Genomic DNA, 20,765 nt, shown 5'->3' on the forward strand with positions numbered 1-20,765 from the left:
GAACCTCACAAAAGGCAAACTGCACCTCTTCTGTGACTTTATTCAGAAAAACATACTATACGTACGCATGTTTTAGAGTGCACAAACATATATTAAATCATAACAATTAAGTATCTTGATTTTCAATCACAGTTAACTGCATGGATTAATTCTGAGTAGAGACAAGCAGCTCTAATGAGTTTTCGCCCTGAAGCTACACATTTTTAAACTTAGTAATTGTAATGAAGGCACATAATGAGGTTTTTTTAAATCCAAATAGCACACTGATACTTATTACTGACCTTTTATTTTGTTTTTGCTTAAAATCCAATAGATGTCCTAAAAACTATTTTGAGAAGGATGCCACAGAAGTTTCTCAAAAAACCTAGGATGAAAACATTTCATAAAAGAATTAATGTGACTGCAAAACATTCAACAGGATTCTTCTAGGATACCAATCTCACAAGTTAAAACTAGTTTTCATAGGATAATTACAGACAAGGTTATGAATTATTCATCTTTGTATTGCCTATAATCCCTCCAGTTTAGGAGGCTCTTGATATATATTTGTTGAATGAGTGAATGAATGAATTATTGAGTGAGTGAATGATTAATGGGCCAATTGCATTGTTTCAGGCTTTATTATATGTGGCTGTTATATTTCAGGAGATGTGATTTGACCCATGATATAAGTGACTTGATATAATTAATGAGTCATTTCATAACAAGGTTCTACTGGTATTGTACTCGTAAATGAAACCATGCTAATGACTCAAAAAGATTCATCTCAACTAAGAGATCCCTCTGCACAAGTTAAATTTGTCAGTTTCTACCCAGTATCTAAAATGAATTGTATTCTTCTTTCAAAAGAATAAAATCAGCCAATCTAACTTCCACCTAATTTATAAGTTGTGTGTATAGTTATAGACATAGATGTATAAAATATACATTTATCTTTATATAGAAAGATAACACTACTGGTGGCGATTGTTATCCGAGTGAACAGGTGTGGCTGAAAAAACCTTTGCCTGACCAACTGTTCTTTCCACACTATACACATGTAAAGAGTATTCTATGGTTGGCAGCTGTAACCGTATTTGCAGAGCGCACAGTAACTGCACCATTTAAAATAATACCCTACCCATTACCATTATTCATAAATAGCTATACTTCTTCTAACTAATGCAAATAAACCTGTTCTGCCTATTTTCACTTGGAATTCCAGAATTACATTGAATCATATGAAGTTTCACTTTGTGAGATCTTTATAGTTTTTCTTCTGCTCACTATTTTTGCTTGCCATCCTTTACTTAGCACACAACTTTGTGAGTATCCTATTGTCATACATTCTCTACACCTGCCCAGTCTCAAAGCCAAGTGCTTCAGTAAGAAAATACAGACACTAGCTAATTCAGGCCCTCACTATCTGACTCACCTATTTAAAGTTAAGTATCACTCACAAGGGGATCTAATAGAACTCTTCAAGAAATAATTTGTTCATATATTTACTGGCTATTTATTGAAGCACCAGGCACCATTCTCGGTGCTTGGAATATAGCAATATGCATAGTCACTGCTACAATGGAACTCTGTTGTATGCATGTTTCTCTTTCCACTTCACAGCAAGGATAGCATCTCTTCCTTAATATCGCTTAGACTGGTGTTTTGCACCTAGTAAGTGTTTAACAAATGCTGACAGACAGGTCCGCATTCTGGAAGCCTTCAGTTTATGCTGGACTTCTGGTTGAGTCCATTCCCACTCCTGCTTGCTGGATTTCTTGGATCTCCATATGACCTACAGAACAAAAATCATGATTGATTTCAGCTCTCTATTGCCAATCAAAATAACTGGCTACATTGCTTTCTTTCTGCAAGCTGGAATATGATTTCGCTCTTCCTACACTTATGACAGTCCTGTGGTTCTATATTTATTCTGCCAAGCTTTTAATATGTTTCATTAGCATCTTTTCTTAGTGCCCTAAATGTATTCTAGGAGTGCAGGTACAGGATCAAACCATGGATTTTAGGAGGCTTGTCTGTGGCATGACACACTGTCTTGTACTTGCTCTCTCCATGTGCTTTTCAAACACCAATATTCATCAGCACACCACATCAGCTAGAGGCAAGACAACAAAAAAGGTGACTAGTAAACATGGGCACAAGCTTGTTGTTCATTTACCCACTTTCTGGTAATGAACATCAAGCATCAAGCATCTTAGAGATTTGTTAGTCAGTTGATTATTCCCAAGACTGTATTTTAGGAATCCCAAAGAGAGTTACTGATAGATTTCTACCACGAAAGTTCTCTGACAGATCCTACCTACCCAATTTCACATTTCTCGCTCAGTATAAATTCTCCCAAAAAAGGTCTTGCTGGTTTTATAAATTTGGATTCAAAAAGATTAAATATTATATTATCCAAGTTTCATTTCCCCTTAGATTTTTATAAATACCACATAATTGCCAGCCTTCACCCTGTGTATAATCTAAGACAAAGTTGGAAGAGAGGGGGAGAAAACTCTAAAATGTACTTGCAAGCAATACATATACTTCTGGAGAACTAGGAACTGGGATTATGTAAATGGCTTTGCATCATGGTCTGGACAGCAGATTATGCGTGCATATATTTGTTAAAAATTACCTAAGCATAATTTCTATCCCTCAAGGCTAAAACCATAGCACAATAAAAACCAAGTGTTTATTTCATGCCTCCTAGGTTCACAGAGGTATGCTAATCCCTGTGAAAAGGAAAAATGTCACTCCCCCTGCCAAGGATCCCTAAAACTTTTATGAAGCAATAAGACCAAATAATAAAATGAAAATATGAAAGGGCCAATAATAAAATGTTACACTATTTTAGCAAAATCACAAATATCATTTAAAAGCCAAAGTCAAGGTAAATTGAATGGCAACACTAATTAGTGCTAAAGAAACCCAGAGACAAGAGTATTCTGAGAAGTCCAGGTGCTTCACTCAAAAGCAAGTACTCTCAGAAAAGAGACCAGACGTACACAGTTGGACCCAGGCTCAAGGCCTTGTAGTTGGGCGAGGCAGGAATTAGCATGAAAGTGATGGCTTGTCAGGGATGGACAGACATTTGTCACACTTCCTTGGCTGTCCAGAAGCTTTCTAATCCTTCCTATGTTGGAGAATTCGTTCCTCCCCCAAAGCAGAAGCTAAAAAATTGCTTTCCCAGCTTCCCTTGGAAATCATGACCTGGGCCTTTCCAATGAACTGACGTGAGACATGAGTTCAGAAGTAGATGAAGTGAATGAGAAAGCACAGTGCTGAGTTGATGCCAGTAAGGGCAGTAAGGACAGTCAGTGCCAGAGGTTGCCGTGACAGTAGTCCGAGCTCTAGTATCCTCTGAAAACTTCTCAGCCTCTATATTTGGCATCAAGCTGTCGAGTAGACTAGTGCCACACCGGAATTTGAAGATTGTTCCTGGCTGCAAAGTAAGCAAGTTTAATCCTGTGGTTATTGTAGAGACTTTATTATTTTAAACATAATTTTTAGAGATGGGGGTCTCATTCTGTCACCAGGCTGGAGTGCAGTGTTGTGACCATAGCTTACCGCAATTCCTGGATTATAGGCATGTGCCACCACACCTGGCTATTTTTTTTGTTTGTTTGTTTGTTTGTTTTTTAGAGACAGGGTCTCCCTATGTTGCCAAGCTGGTTGTGAACTTCTTTTTTTTTCTTTTTTGTAAATGGAGTTTCACTCTTGTCGCCCAGGCTGGAGTGCAGTGGCACAATCTCATCTCACTGCATCCTCTGCCTCCCAGGTTCAAGCAATTCTACTGCCTCAGCCTCCAGAGTAGCTGGGATTATAAGCACGCGCCACCACACCTGGCTAATTTTTGTATTTTTAGTAGAGATGGGGTTTCACCGTGTTGGCCAAGATGTTATCGAACTCCTGACCTTGTGATCTGCCCACCTTGGCCTCCCAAAGTGCTGGGATTACAGGCATGAGCCACCAAGCTCAGCCGTGAACTTCTTATCTCAAGTGATCCTCCTACCTTCGCCTCCCACATTACTGGGATATAAGCACAATCCATCACACGTGGCGGCAGAGATTTTATGATGTACCCACTATCTAAAAAATTCTGTTTAAAATAGTAAAGGTGGGTTCTGTTGTTTGCAACTAAAAACCTTAACAAAGAACAGATTGACTAGAGCAAAATGTGCATCTTGAATCAATATTTGTCTAGGAAGAAAAAAACAAAAACAAAAACAAAACATATATTAGTAAAAATACTAAGTCCAGAACAAGTTCTGGAAAATTAGGGAGAAAGCAAGTGGCTAAAGGATAGAACGAGTGCATGATACATTTAATATAACATGCAAACAGCATTAATGCTGGATGTTTCACAGAGGCGTGCAACTCCCCTGCCCCCAGCTGCACTCTGCCTCTTCATCTATACTCTGCGCTCTGGGAGGCTGAACTCTGTCCTCTGCATCACTGGGCTCGCCTGCTTTCTGCATTTCAGCTGAGTTCTGCCAATGTGGAGCACTATAAGGCAAGAGTATGAGATCAGAGTCCATTCTTTTGACTTCCTCCCTGCAAGGTCTCACAGACTGATGTTTATCCTGACCAAAGGTCCCAGCTCCTGCCAGGCAGGCTTTTCTCTCCACATTCTTTCATTAAGTACCTTTTCTTATTCTTGAGACATAGGGATGGTGATGAAATTGCAAAGCCACTGGTTCTGGAGTCTAACCTTATCCTTTGGTGTTTCTGTACTATACCACACCTTTGCAAATAGTATGTTTATAAACACTTCTCCATTTACCCAGTACCTGTTGGGACCCCAACTACTAAACTATTATAGATTATTTGGAAGTACATGTCTTATAAAACTATAAAAACCTGCGGGGAAAAGATGAACACAACATTGAGAAAAGTGCTTAACCCTGGGGGACAGAAAGAGGAGGAGAGTAATTAGATTAGAGAATGGTAAACAGGAGACACAGCAGGCAGTAACTATCTATGTCATATATATCATATAAACATTTATTCTTACATTGGGTCAGAGAAACATAAATATTTTCTACACCATTCTTCATGATTTTTATGGTACAGTCCACAGCTTTACATTTTTTTTCACTCTCTTAAGGCTATCTTTTAGTGAATAAAAGTCCTAAATTTAATGTAGTCCAATTATCAATCTACATGCTTATGATTAGAGCTTTTTATATCCTATTTAAGAAATCTTTGACTGTTTGAGAATATCTTAGTCATTAAAATATTCTGCATGTTATTTTCTAGATGTTTATCAGGTCACCTTTCTCATTTAGGCCCACAATCTATTTTGAATTTATTTTTTGTATGGTGATATGATTTGTATGGTTAATATACTGTGAGATTCTTGTGGCTAATATTGTATTAGGATTTTGCCTGTATGTTCATGAGTAAGATTAGCCTGTTGATCTTTTTTTAAATAAGCGGCTGGTAATTGGCTATTAGTAATATTTCCTCCTTAAATATTTAGAGCATTCACTGGACCTAGATGTTTCTTTCCAAGGAGGTTTTAAATGAGAGATTCAATTTCTTAAATAGAACTATTCTATTCAGACTTTATTTTCTTGCACCAGTTTTCATAAGTTGTGGTTGTTTATTTCATCTGAATTTTCAAATTTATTGTCATAAAATTTTATCTGCAGTATCCACACAGACGCAAAAGAACATTTTTATCTTCTGAAGCAGAACACTTGGCATCTCTGTGACAGATAACTTCACTATCACTCAGAACCACCCCAAGATTAAATATCAGTCTTATATTTGTATAACTTAAGAAAGCAAAGATCTGTTTCCAAGTGAATGTCTGTCTCCACTAGGAGCTAAAAGCTCCTAGTAACTTTACAATAAAACTCACTCATGGGAAACACAACTTACACTTCACCTAGCACTAATTACACAAGTGATAAACATACAGGCAGCAACTGGGAAACTCTAGAGTGCAACTCCGATATCAAATCAGAGCAAGAGGTTGAGATTTTCAGTTACCAGATTGGAAATAGTAGATAAAGTCATAAGAAAGAGCTCATATTTCAGAAAAACATGGAGAGTGAAAAGCACCAAGTTAAAGAGGGAGGAAAGTGGAAAAAAATTGCAGCAAAAATAAAATAGGAAAGGCGAAAAGTAGGGGGAAGAGCAAGAGTGATGGCATCAGTCATGTCAAAGGGGAGTTTGAAGAGGGAAGAGTTGGTCAGCCATATCCAATCTGAATAGCAGTTTTGGAGAATGAGTACTGATTAAGATCGTTGGCTTTAACATTTAAGAGAGAAGTTTCAGTAAAGTAGGAGATGTTAATGAGGAAGTAAGTAGTTAGAAAATGCAGGTAATGGGTTGTTTCTACTGATCTCAAAGGAATGCCCATACTGAATAGCGGTGGGACCAAGTAGTCAAGAGATGTTGAAATGTCTCTCTATGAAAAAAGGGAAAGTTTTAAACTGTAGCCTTACCAGTCAAGATGTGAAAAGGACAAACAATTTAAGCAGTTTCAGGTGAGCCAGGCCTAACACCCAAAGGTCACAGACATTACAATCCAAACAACAACCCCGTCTTCCTTCAACCTGATATTTAAAGTCCCATAAGGCTTTACATTTTTTTTTTAAAAAGCACTGCTTTTCTTCTGGCTCTTTGTATCACTTAAAGTGTTTACCAATCTCTATAATAAAAGAAAAATACAATTCTAAAAGGAGTCATTATACTCTATCATTTTAGCTATGTTTACATGAAACAAAGAAGTAATGTGTACCCTGGGAAACCGAGCACAGTGAACTCCTATTACCCTCACTCTGTCATTACATGATTTCTGGGAACATCAAAGATAAAGGACCATCCTAATTCCAGAATCTCAGGTAGCACTTTGGTATGTTTAAAGGTTCTGACAGTGAAATTATTGCCAATCCTGTACCAAAAAGAGATTTTTAAAAGAAGACTCTTTACTTCCAGGAAAAAGTTCTATGTCTTGGATACTTGAAGTATCTTAAAAGAAATTTTGTTTTGTTTTGTTTTGGTATAAGGAAGGAGATTGGCACAAAAAAACAGGTCAAGAAATCTCTTCCATGAAGATATTTCTCAGGTTACTACAAAGTAACCTTAGTGCTTCAAAGGAATAATCAAACTATCTCAATATAAAGAGTCTAATTATTTATTTTAAAAATCATTGTTGACGACATATTAATTTCAGAAAACACATGACTTTTAACCAGCCCAGTGTCTCAGGATACATTTTAGCTTCCCCTTACATTCCTTCTCTAGAAAAGAGTCTTGCCTTTGTCCTCTGCAGCAGAGATGAGCAGGTCGTCTTCCCAGAGCTCATGCTGTCGGGGAAGGGGTGACAGAGGGAATAGGTGAGGTGAATCCTCACAACTCTTCCCCTGCACAGATTTAGTAATTCTAGGCAACCACGCTCCAGCTTAGCTGGAATAGTGGAAAGTTTTCAATTGTAAAAACTTTCTTTCATACCTTAGTCTTGCTAAAAATAGTTTCCTATAACTGAATGAAAGCATAAAATGAAATTATGAGTAGGAGAGGTTTTCCTAATGCAGTCATGTATCAATTAAAGATAAGGATACATTCTTCATCCTTGTGAAAAACATCAGAGCATACTTGTACAAACCTAGATGGCATAGCCTATTACACACTTGGCTAGATGGGATAGCCTATTGCTTCTAGGCTACAAACCCATACAGCGTGTGACTGTACTGAACACTGTAGGCAACTGTAACACAGTTGTAAGGATTTGTGTATCAAAACATAGAAAAGGTACAGTAAAAATACAGTATGAAGTTTAGGCGCAGTGACTCATGCCTGTAATCCCAGCATTTTAGGAGGTTAAAGTGCGCACATTGCTTGAGCCCACGAGTTTAAGACCTACCTAAGCAACATGGAGAAATCCCATCTCTACAAAATAGTACAAAAAATAGCCAGGTGTGGTGGCACATGCCTGCAGTCCCAGCTACTTAGGGGACTGAGGTGAGAGGATTGATTGAACCCAGGAGGTTGAGGCTATAGTGGGCCTGGATTGTGCCACTGCACTCCAGCCTGGGTGACAGAGTGAGACCTTGTCTCAAAAGAAAAGGAGGGGGTGGGAAGGGTCAGCCGCATCTCTGGGGTTCAGTAGACTCAGCCATTCCAGGCTGCCAGCTGTGAAGAATATAAATGGTCTGAACACAGAAGAGTCTCCCACAACACACCACAGCTGCCTTGCCAGATCATGGCCAGGCTGCTTCTTTAAGAAGGACCTTGATCCATTTCTCCTCACTGGGTGGGACCTCCCTGAAGGAGCTTTAGCCACTGTAGCCAGGGTTCTATGGATAGAGCTCTGATCTCTTCCTGGGACAGAGCTCCTGGTCGGGAGGTGGGGTGGGGGAATAGGGGGAGCAACCTCCATCTCTGCTGTTCAGTTGATTTAGCCTCTCTAGCCTGCTGGCTTGGGGGAATAGTCTGGATGAGGAAGGGTCCTACTTCCACCCCCAATGCAACATACCTGCTATACCAAAAAGCAGCCAGACTGCTTTTTTAAAAGGGTCTCTGATCTCATTCCTCCTGACTGGGTGAGACCTCCCAAAAGGGGTCTCCAGCCACCTCCTACAGGGGTGTTCAGGCTAGCAATAGGTCAGTACCCCCCTGGGATGGAGCTTCCAGTGGAAGGAGTTGGCTGTCATCTTTGCTGTTTCACAGCTTTCACTGGTATACCTCCAGCTATGGAAAAACCAAGGCAACTAAAGCAGACCCCCAGCAAACATCAGCAGCCCTATGGTACAGTGACCTATTAAAAGAAAAACAAACAAACAGAAAACAACAACATCAACAAAAAACACCACACACTAACCTCATTCAAAGGGCAGCAACCTCAAAGACCAAAGGTAGATAAGCTCACAAAGATGAGAGAGAATCAACGTAAAAATCCTGAAACCTCGAAAAGACAGTGCTTCTTCTCCTTCAAAGGACCATAGCACCTCTCCAGCAAGGGCACAGAACTGGGCTAAGGGTGAGATGGCTGAATTGACAGGAGTAGGCTTCAGAAGTTGGGTAATATCAAACTTCACTGAGCTAAAGGAACATGTTGTAACCCAAAGCAAAGAAGCTAAGAATCATGATAAAACAATACAGGAGCTAATAGACAGACCAGTCATTTCAGAGAGGAACATAACTGATCTGATGGAACTGAAAAACACAACATGAGAACTTCACAATGCAATCACAAGTATCAAGAGCAGAACAGACTAAGTGGAGGAATGAATCTCAGACACTGAAGACTATCTTTCTGAAATAAGACAAGCAGGCAAGAATAGAGAAAAAGAATTAAAAAGAATGAACGAAACCTCTGAGAAATATGGGATTATGTAAACAGACTGAATCTATGACTGATTGGGGTACCTGAAAGAGAAAGGGAGAATGGAAACAAGTTGGAAAATACACTTTGGGATATCATCCAGGAGAACTTCTCCAATTTAGCAAGACAGGCAAATATTCAGATTCAGGAAATGCAGAGAACCCCAGTAAGATAGTCCATGAGAAATCAGCCCCAAGAAACATAATGGTCAGATTCTCCAAGGCTGAAATGAAAGAAAAATGTTAAGGCCACATAGAGAGAAAGGCCAGGTCACCTACAAAGGGAAACCCATCAAACTAACAGTAGACCTCTCAGTGGAAACTCTGCAAGCCAGAAGAGATTGGGAGCCAATATTCAACTTCTTAAAGACAATAATTTTCAACCCAGAATTTCATAACTGGCCAAACTAAGCTTCATAAGTGAAGGAGGAATAAGATCCTTTTTAAACAAGAAAGTGCTTAGGGAAGTCATTACCACCAGGCCTGCCTTGCAAGAGCTCCTGAAGGGAAGCATTAAATATGGAAAGGAAACCCCATTACCAGCCACTACAGAAACACTAAAGTACACAGACCAGTGATACAATGAAGTAACTACATAAACAATTCTGCAAAATAACCAGATAGCATCATGATGACCAACTTCACACATAACAATACAAACCTTAAAGTAAATGGGCTAAATACCCTAACTAACAGAATGGCAAGTTGGATGAAGAGACAAGACCCATTGGTATGCTGTCTTCAAGAGATGTATCTCATGTGCAAAGACACATATAGGCTCAAAATAAAAGGATGGAGGAAAAATTACCAAGCAAATGGAAAGCAAAAAAAAAAAAAAAAAAAAGCAGGGGTCACAATCCTAGTTTTTGACAAAACAGACTTTAAACTAACAAAGACCAAAAAAGACAAAGAAGAGCATTATGTAATGGTAAATGATTCAACTGAATAAGAAGAGCTAATTATCCTAAATATATATGCACCAAATAAATAATGAAATACTTTAGGGTAAATTTATTTCACCAAATAAATAATGAAAGTATTTCACATTGGGTAAATAATGAAATTAAGGCAGAAATCAAGAAGTTATTTGAAACTAATGAGAACACAGAGACAGGAGTACCCAGATTCATAAAGCAAGTTGTTAGAGACCTACAAAGAGACTTAGAATCCCACACAATAGTGAGAGGTTTTAATACCCCACTGACAATTTAGATCACTGAAGTAGAAAATTAACAAAGATATTCAGGACCTGAACTCAGCTCTGGATCAAGTGGACCTGATAGATATCTACAGAACTCCCCACCCCAAAACAACAGAATACATATTCTTCTTATCACCACATGGCACTTACTCTAAAATTGATCACATAATTAGAAGAAAAACACTCAGCAAATGCAAAATAACTGAAAATCATAACAAGCAGTCTCTCAGATCACAGTGCAATCAAATTAGAACTTAAAATTAAGTAATTTGTTCAAAACCACACAATCACATGGAAATTGAACAACCTTCTCCTGAATGACTTTTGGATAAAAAATGAAATTAAGCCAGAAATCAAGAAGTTCTTTGAAACTAATGAGAACAAAGGGACAACTTACCAGAATCCCTGTGATGCAGCAAAGCAGTGTTAAGAGGGCAATGTATAGCACCAAATGCCCACGTCAAAAAGCTAGAAAGATTGCAAGTTAAAAACCTAACATCTTAACTAAAAGAATTAGAGAACCAAGAGCAAATAAACCTCGAAACTATCAGAAGACAAGAAATAACGAAGATCAGAGCTGAACTGAAGGAGATAGAGAAGTTAAAAAGTCTTCAAAAAAATAAACAAATCCGGGAGCTGGGTTTTTGAAAAAATTAACAAAATAGATAGACTGCTAGCTTGACTAACAAAGAAGAAAGAGAGAAGAGTCAAATAAGTACAATCAAAAATGATAAGGGAGATATCACACTGACCCCACAGAAATACAAACAACCATCAGAGAATACTATAAATGCCTCTATGCACATAAACTAGAAAATCTAGAAGAAATGGATAAATTCCTGGACACATACACCCTCCCAAGACTGAACCAGGAAGAAATTGAATCCCTGGATAGACCAATAATGAGTTCTAAAATTGAGGCAGTAATAAACAGCCTACCAACCAAAAAAAAGCCCAAGACCAGATGAACTCACACCTGAATTCTACCAGAGGTACAAAGAAAACTGGTACAATTTCCACTGAAACTATTCTAAAATCTTGAAAAGGAGAGACTCCTCCCTGACTCATTCTATGAAAACAGAATCATCCTGATACCAAAACCTGGCAGAGATACAACAAAAAAGAAAACTTCAGGCCAATAGCTTTGATTGATGATGAACAACAATGCAAAAATCCTCAATGAAAGTACTTTATTGCCAGTAGGCAAACCAAATGCAGCAGCACATCAAAAAGCTTATCCACTACAATCAAGTTGGCTTCATTCCTGAGATGCAAGGTTGGTTCAACATACAGAAAACAATAAATGTGATTCATCACATAAACAGAACTAAAGGCAAAAACCACGTGATTATCTCAATAGCTGCACAAAAGGCCTTTGATAAAATTCAACATCACTTCATTTTAAAAATTCTCAATGAACTGGATATTGAAGGAACATACCTCAAAATAAAAAGAGCCATATATAACAAACCCACAGTCAATACTGTACTGAATGGGGAAAAGCAGGAAGCATTCCCCTGAAAACCAGTACAAGACAAGGATGCCCTCTTTCACCACTCCTCTTCAACATAGTACTGGAAGTTCTGGCCAGGGCAATCAGCCAAGTGAAAGAAATAAAGCATATTCAAATAGGAAGACAGGAAGTCAAACTATCTTTGTTTGCAGATGACATGACCCTATATCTAGAAAACCCCACTGTCTCAGACCAAAGCTTCTTAAGCTGATAAGCAACTTCAGCAAATTCTCAGGAATCAAAATCAATGTGCAAAAATTGTTAGCATTCCTATCCACCAACAACAGGCAAGCACAGAGCCGAATTATGAACGAACTCCCATTTACAACTGCTACAAACAGAATAAAATACCTAGGAATACAGTTAACAAGGTAAGTAAAGGACCTCTTCAAGGAGAACTGCAAACTGCTGCTCAAAGAAATCAGAGAGGACACAAACAAATGGAGAAACATCCCATGCTCATAGACAGGAAGAATCAATATCATGAAAATGGTCATACTGCCCAAAGTAATTTATGGATTCAATGCTATTCCCATTAAATTACCATTGACATTCTTCAAAGAATTAGAAAAAATGATTTTAAAATGTATATGGAACCAAATAGAAACCATAATAGCTAAGACAATCTTAAGCGAAAAACTGGAGGCATCATGCTACCTGACTTCAAACTATACCACAAGCCTGCTGTAAGCAAAACAGCATGGTACTGGTACAAAAACAGATACACAGACCAATGGAATAGGATAGAGAACTCAGAAATAAGACCACATGCCGACAACCATCTGATCTTTGACAAACCTGACAAAAGCAAGCAATAGGGAAAGGACTCCCCATTTAATAAATGGTGCTGGGAGAGCTGGCTCGCCATATATAGAAAATTGAAGCTAGACCCCTTCCTTATGCCTTATACAAAAATTAACTCAAGATGGATCAAAGACTTAAATGTAAAACTCAAAACTATAAAAACTCTATTAGATCACTAGCATTCTTATACACCAATAACAGAGAAACAGAGAGCCAAATCATGAGTGAACTCACATTCACAATAGCTTCAAAGAGAATAAAATACCTAGGAATCCAACTTATAAGGGATGTGAAGGACATCTTCAAGGAGAACTACAAACCACTGCTCAATGAAATAAAAGAGGAAACAAACAAACGGAAGAACATTCCATGCTCATGGATAGGAAGAATCAATATCATGAAAATGGCCATACTGCCCAAGGTAATTTAAAGATTCAATGTCATCCCCATTAAGCTACCAATGACTTTCTTCACAGAATTGGAAAAACTACCTTAAAGTTCATAGGGAACCAAAAAAGAGCCCGCATTGCCAAGACAATCCTAAGCCAAAAGAACAAAGCTGGAGGCATCACACTACCTGACTTCAAACTATACCACAAGGCTACCATAACCAAAACAGCATGGTACTGGTACCAAAACAGAGATATAGACCAATGGAACAGAACAGAGGCCTCAGAAATAATGCCACACATCTAGAACCATCTGATCTTTGACAAACCTGACAAAAACAAGCAATGGGGAAAGGATTCCCTATTTAATAAATGGTGCTGGGAAAACTGGCTAGCCATAAGTGGAAAACTGAAACTGGATCCCTTCCTTACGCCTTATACAAATATTAATTAAAGATGGATTAGAGACTTAAATGCTAGACCTAAAACCATAAAAAAACCCAGAAGAAAACCTAGGCAATACCATTCAGAACATAGGAATGGGCAAGGACTTCATGTCTAAAACACCAAAAGCAAACACAACAAAAGCCAAAATTGACAAATGGGATCTAATTAAGCTAAGGAGCTTCTGCACAGCAAAAGAAATTACCTTCAGAGTGAACATGCAACCTATAGAATGGGAGAAAATTTTTGCAATCTACTCATCTGACAAAGAGCTAATATCCAGAACCTACAAAGAACTCAAACAAATTTACAAGAAAAAAACAACCCCATCAAAAAGTGAGCAAAGGATATGAACAGATACTTCTCAAAAGGAGACATTTATGCAGCCAACAGACACATGAAAAAATGCTCATCATCACTAGCCATCAGAGAAATGCAAATCAAAACCACAATGAGATGCCATCTCACACCAGTTAGAATGACAATCATTAAAAAGTCAGGAAACAACAGGTGCTGGAGAGGATGTGGAGAAATAGGAACACTTTTACACTGTTGGTGGGACTGTAAACTAGTTCAACCATTGTGGAAGACAGTGTGGCAATTCCTCAAGGATCTAGAACTAGAAATACCATTTGACCCAGCCATCCCATTACTGGGGATATACCCAAAGGATTATAAGTCATGCTGCTATAAAGACACATGCACACGTATGTTTACTGCAGTACTATTCACAATAGCAAAGACTTGAAACCAACCCAAATGTCCATCAATGACAGACTGTATTAAGAATATGTGGCACATAAACACCATGGAATACTATGCAGCCATAAAAAAGGATGAGTTCATGTCCTTTGTAGGGACATGGATGCAGCTGGAAGCCATCATTCTCAGCAAACTATCGCAAGAACAGAAAACCAAACACCACATGTTCTCACTCATAGGTGGGAATTGAACAATGAGATCACCTGGACACAGGAAGGGGAGCATCACACACTGGGTCCTATTGTGGGGAGGCGGTAGAGGGGAGGGATAGCATTAGGAGATATACCTAATGTAAATGACGAGTTAATGGGTGCAGCATACTAACATGGCACATGTATACATATGTAACAAACCTACATGTTGTGCACATGTACCCTAGAACTTAAAGTATAATAATAATAATAAAAAAGAATATGTGGCACATATACACCATGGAATACTATGCAGCCATAAAAAAGGATGAGTCCACGTCCTTTGTAGGGACATGGATGCAGCTGGAAACCATCACTCTCAGCAAACTATCACAAGAACAGAAAACCAAACACCTCATGTTCTCACTCATATGTGGGAATTGAACAATGAGAACACTTGGACACAGGGTGGGGAACATCATACGCCGGGGCCTGTCATGGGGTCGGGGGAGCAGGGAGGGATAGCATTATGAGATATACCTAATGTAAATGACGAGTTAATGGGTGCAGCACACCAACATAGCACATGTATACACATGTAACAAACCTGCACGTTGTGTACATGTACCTAGAACATAAAGTATAATTTAAAAGAACTCTATTAGAAAATCTAGGCAATATCATTTAGGACATAAGCATGAGCAAGATTTCATGATGAAAATGCGAAAAACAGTTGCAACAAAAGCAAAAATTGACAGATCGAATCTAATTAAACTAAAGAGCTTCTGCACAGCAAACGAAACTATCATCACAGCGAACAGACAACCTACAGAACGGGAGAAAATTTTTGCAGTCTATCCATCTGACAAAGGTCTAATATCCAGAATCTACAAGGAACTTAAACAAACAAGAAAAAAGCAAAGAACCCCATTAAAATGTGGGCAAAGGACATGAACAGACACTTCTTAAAAGAAGACACACACGCAGCCAACAAACATATGAAAAAAAGCTCAACATCACTGATCATTAGAGAAATGCAAATCAAAACCACATCAAGATACCATCTCATGTCAGTCAGAACGGCTACTATTAAAAAGTCAAAACACAACAGATGCTGGCCAGGTTGTGGAGAAAAAGGAATGCTTTTACACTGCTGGTGGGAGTGTGAATTAGTTCAACCATTGTGGAAAACAGTGTGATTTCTCAAATACCTAGAGGCAGAAATACCATTGGACCCAGCAATCCCATTACTGGGTATATACCCAAAAGATTATAAATCATTCTGTTATAAGGACATTGCTGTTTTCATTGCATGAATATGTTTATTGCAGCACTATTCACAATAGCAAAGACATGGAATCAACCTAAATGCCTGTCAGTGATTGACTGGATAAAGAAAATGTGATACATATACACCATGGAATACTATGCAGCCATAAAAAGGAATGAGACAGTGTCCTTTCCAGGGACATGGATGGACTGGAAGTCATTATCCTCAGCAATCTAACAGGAACAGAAAACCAGATACCGCATGTTCTCACTTATAAGTGGGAGCTAAATGACGAAAACACATAGACACATGCAGGCAAAAAACACACAGTGGGACCTGTCAGAGGAGGGGTTGTGGGGAGGAAGAGCATCAGGAAGAACTGCTAATGGATGCTGGGCTTAATACCTAGGTGATAGGATGATCTGTGCAGCAAATCACCATGGCACACATTTACTTATGTAACTAACCTGCATATCCTGCACATGTACCCCAAACTTAAATGTTGAAGGACAAAAAACCCTCCAAACCTATTTCTTAAAAAAAGAGAAAGAAAAAATACAGGATGAAAGATTTTTAAATGGTATGCCTATATAGGTCACTTATTATGAATGGAGCTTGCATGACTGGAAGTTGCCCTGGGTGAGCCAGTGAGTAAATGTGAAGGTTTAAGACGTTACTCTACACCACCGTAGACTTTATAAACCCTGTACACTTAGGCTATAGTAACATTATTTTTTAATGTTCTTTCTTCAACAATAAAATTAACTTTAGTTTCTCTAACTCTTTTACTTTATAAACTAATTTTTTAACTTTTAACTCTCATAAAAACACTTAGCTTAAAACACAAACACACTGGGCCGGGCACAGTGGCTCATGCTTGTAATCCCAGCGCTTTGGGAGGCCGAGGTGGGCAGATCACGAGGTCAGGAGTTCGAGACCAGACTGACCAACATGGTGAAATCCCATCTCTACTAAAACACAAAAAATTAGCTGGGCATGGTGGCAGGCACCTGTAATCCCAGCTACTCAGGAAGCTGAGGCAGGAGAATCAATTGAACCCGGGAGGTGGAGGTTACAGTGAGCCAAGACCACACCACTGCACTCCAGCCTGGGCAACAGAGTGAGATTCCATCTCAAACAACATCAACAACAACAACAAACACAAACACATTGTACAGCTATACAAAAATATTTTCTTTCTTTTTATCCTTATTCAATATACTTTTTTCTATTAATTTTTCATTTCACTTTTTAAATTTTTTGTTAAAAAACTAAGATACAAGCACACACACGTCTAGCCTATACAGGGTCAGGATCATGAACATCACTGTCTTCCACCTGCACAACTCGTCCCACTGCAAGGTCTACGGGGGCGACAGCACGCATGGAGCTGTCATCTCCTATGATAACAATGCCTTCTTCTGGAATGTCTCCTGAAGGGGTCTCCCTGAGGCTGTCTTACAGTAAACATTTTTTATATATAAGTAGAATGAGCATACTCTAAAATAACAATAAAAAGCATAGCAAATACATAAACCAGTACTATGGTTGTTTATTATTATTATCAAGAATTATGCACTGTACATAATTGTATGTGCTAGACTTTCATATGACTGGCAGCATGGTAGGTTTGTTTACACCAGTATCACTACACATGTGAGTAAGGTGTTGCATGATGACATTATGACAGCTATGACATCACTAGGCAACAGAAACGTGCCATTCCATTGTAATCTTATAGGACCACTGTCATATATGCCATCCATATTGACTGAAATGTTATTGTGTGGCACATGACTGTACTATTTTTTGGCATTTTCTGAACAACACAAATCAACAGTCTTGGGCCATATGAGTTACATTATCAATGTTGTAACACTGTAGAGCTGGAAGGGACTCTAAAAAATTCTGGTTCAAACCCCTCATCTGACGAGAAAAAGTCCAGAGATGTGTGATTACTTACACAAGGTCACACAGTTAATGGAGGATTAAGTACTAAAACTCTAGTTATTATGTTCTACCACGCCAAACTTTTCTTGCAACAATACACAGCTAATTTATTTTCCCTTCGTTCTTCCTTTCCTTTCTTCCTTTTCTTCTCCTTTCATTTTTTCTCTTTTCTTTGCAAATTTCTTACTTCTTTTCTTCTTTCTGTTTTCTCTCTCTCTCTCTGCCTCTCTCTTTCTTTCTTTATCTTTTTTCTGTGCCAACTTTACTGGGTGAAGGGGTAACTAGGTAGCTGGTAAAACATTGTGTGTGTGTCTGTGAGGATGTTTCCAGAATAGATGAGCCTTGGAGTCAGTAGACCAAGTGAACAAGATTGCTCTCATCAATATGGGTGAGCATGACCCAGTCTTTTGAGAGCCAGATAGAAGCAGAAGGTAGAGAAATGGCAAATTCACTCTTTCTCCGGAGCTGGGATGTCCATTTTCTCCTGCCCTCCAACATGAAAACTCCAAGTTCTTTAGCCTTCAGACTCCGAGACTTACACCATTGGCTCACCTGGTTCTCAGACCTTCAGACTCAGACTGAATTACACCACCAGCCTTCCAGGTTCTCCAGCTTGCAGACAGTCAGTTATGGCACTTCTGGCCTCCATAATCCTGTGAGCCAATTTCTATCATAAACCCCCTCTTATGTATCTCTTTATATATCCTATTGGTTCTGTTTCTCTGGAAAACCCTAATATTTTTCTTTCTTTTTTTAAATGGAATAACATTTGAAACCAAAGATTAAAAATATTGCATACTTTAACCCACTACACTGTCTACTCCTCCAGGCACCATTAAGAAACCTTCATCAGTTTCTTTGAACTGAAACTTGTCATACAGGTTCTCAGCCTGGAAACAACCTCATTATTTGTGGAGTGGCTTTAAAAAATAATTTGAAAATAATTCCTTATGTATTTTACTTTTTTTTTCACTTTCCATAACTCAGTGTATCTCCATACTATCCATTTTAACACTGGTATCTTATAAAGTCATTTAAAATGCATCCATTGAAACAGTGAGTAAAATTTTATCATGCAGGTCAACAAAATTTGACATGGGTTTCATGTATCCAGATTTATTTTAGCATGTTAGATATCATTTTAGCTTGGCAAATAGAGTTTTCACTTTACCCTAATAGAGTTTTAAAATTAAAAATACATAAACTTGAACACTAATCTACTTTTACGAGTAACTCTGATCCAAATAACTAACTGGCATGCATACTGAGGCCACTTAGTTTATCAACAATAGAAACAACACTAGAACTCAAGTCTACTGAATGGAAATCCAGTTCAATTATTTATTCCACCACATCATATTGACCCTCCCTCCAAAAGAAAGTTTACAGATCAACACATAGCTGTTTGCATCTTTCCAGTCCTAATGCTCCTAAAATAAACTTTTATCTGTAAGTTTTGCTTCAACAATTATTCTTACTTGGGGATGGGAAGGGCAGAGGATATTTTGGTTCTGTCTTCCTTTCTTGGGTTCCACCTTTCTTTCATTGCTGGCCCCTCACTGCAGTTACCCTACTGAAATGGTGAACAAACTTCCAGGTTTTTGCCTTACATCACCAAAGAAGGGGGGGAAAAAGCAGTTCCTTATACCTGTGAAGCAGGTTTCCTTCCTGGCTGGCACAAGCCATCAATTCTTAGGAAAACAGCTGCATCAAGAAGTCAGCTATGTAGTTCCTTAAGGATTTGGGCATGGTAGAAGGTGGCAGAATGAGACTGAGTTTCCATGTTTCAACCTTTATAGAGTCTGTATAACTTTACTCTCAGAGAAAAGTGTTCACCTACAATATCTCCCCTTAGTCAACGCCGAAGCCCATCAAAATACCAAAAACCAAGCACCTCCAGGTCTCTACACGAAGACCCAGGACCTGGCCAATGCCCCCAACACCTCTGACATTCTCGTGATCGAGTTCACAAAAGGGGACCTGTGAAGATGACCAACGTCAAGGATGGCACCACCCACCAGACCTCCTTGGAGCTCCTCATGGTACCTGAGTCAAGTCGCAGGCAAGCACGGTGTGGGCCACACTGACATCGTAGAGAACCGCTTCATTAGAATGAAATCTTGAGGTATCTGCAAGACCCCACAGGCACCATCCTTCACCACACCTATTTAGATATGGAGGCCTTCACCATGGACCGGGAAGTGCGCCACATCAAACAAGGCCTGGGCTTGAAATTTGCTGAGCTGATGTATACTGGTTTCTGGCACAGCCCTGAGTGTGAATTTGTCCGCCACAGCATCGCCAAGGCCCAGGAGTGAGTGGAAGGGAAAGTGCAGGTGTCTGTCCTCAAGGACCAGGTGTACATCCTTGGCCAGGAGTTCCCACTGTCTCTCTACAATGAGGAACTGGTGAGCGTGAACTTGCAGGGTGATTATGAGCCAATTGATGCCACCGGGTTCATCAACATCAATTCCCTCAGGCTGAAGGAATATCATCATATCCAGAGAAAGGTCACTGCCAAATAGACCCCTGTACAATGAAGAGCTGGGGCCTCCTCAATTTGCAGATCCCCCAAGTAAAGGCACTAATTGTTGTGATAATTTGTAACTATGACTTGCTCTCCCCAGCTGGCAGTGTAGTGGGGCTGCCAGGTCCCAGCTTTGTTCTCTGGTTCCCCTGAAGCCGGCAAATGTCATCATCGAAGGTAAGGATGAAGGGCAGCTATGGTGGGGAGCTGTAAAATGACAATTAAAAGATGTGTGTGTATATATATATAATCTATATAATGTCTCCAAATATATATTTTATATATATAATGTGTGTGTGTGTGTGTGTGTGTGTGTATATATATATATATATATATATATATATATATATAAAATTCTACCTCTATAATCTCTTTACTTCAGTATTTCCAAAGTGTCTTTTTCTTAGTTGGTAAGTACATAAAGCATAAAATCTTTCATCACTGTTAGGCACT

The 20,765-nt window shown here is 38.8% G+C and overlaps 1 pseudogene; it reads left to right on the forward strand.

The window, feature by feature from the left end:
- The window catches only part of LOC111551866, a 138,140-nt pseudogene extending 117,785 nt beyond the window's left edge, over window positions 1-20,355 (forward strand).
- The last annotated feature ends 410 nt before the right edge of the window (window positions 20,356-20,765 follow it).

This window comes from Piliocolobus tephrosceles, chromosome 3 (genome assembly GCF_002776525.5).
Source record: "Piliocolobus tephrosceles isolate RC106 chromosome 3, ASM277652v3, whole genome shotgun sequence".
NCBI lineage: Eukaryota > Metazoa > Chordata > Mammalia > Primates > Cercopithecidae > Piliocolobus > Piliocolobus tephrosceles.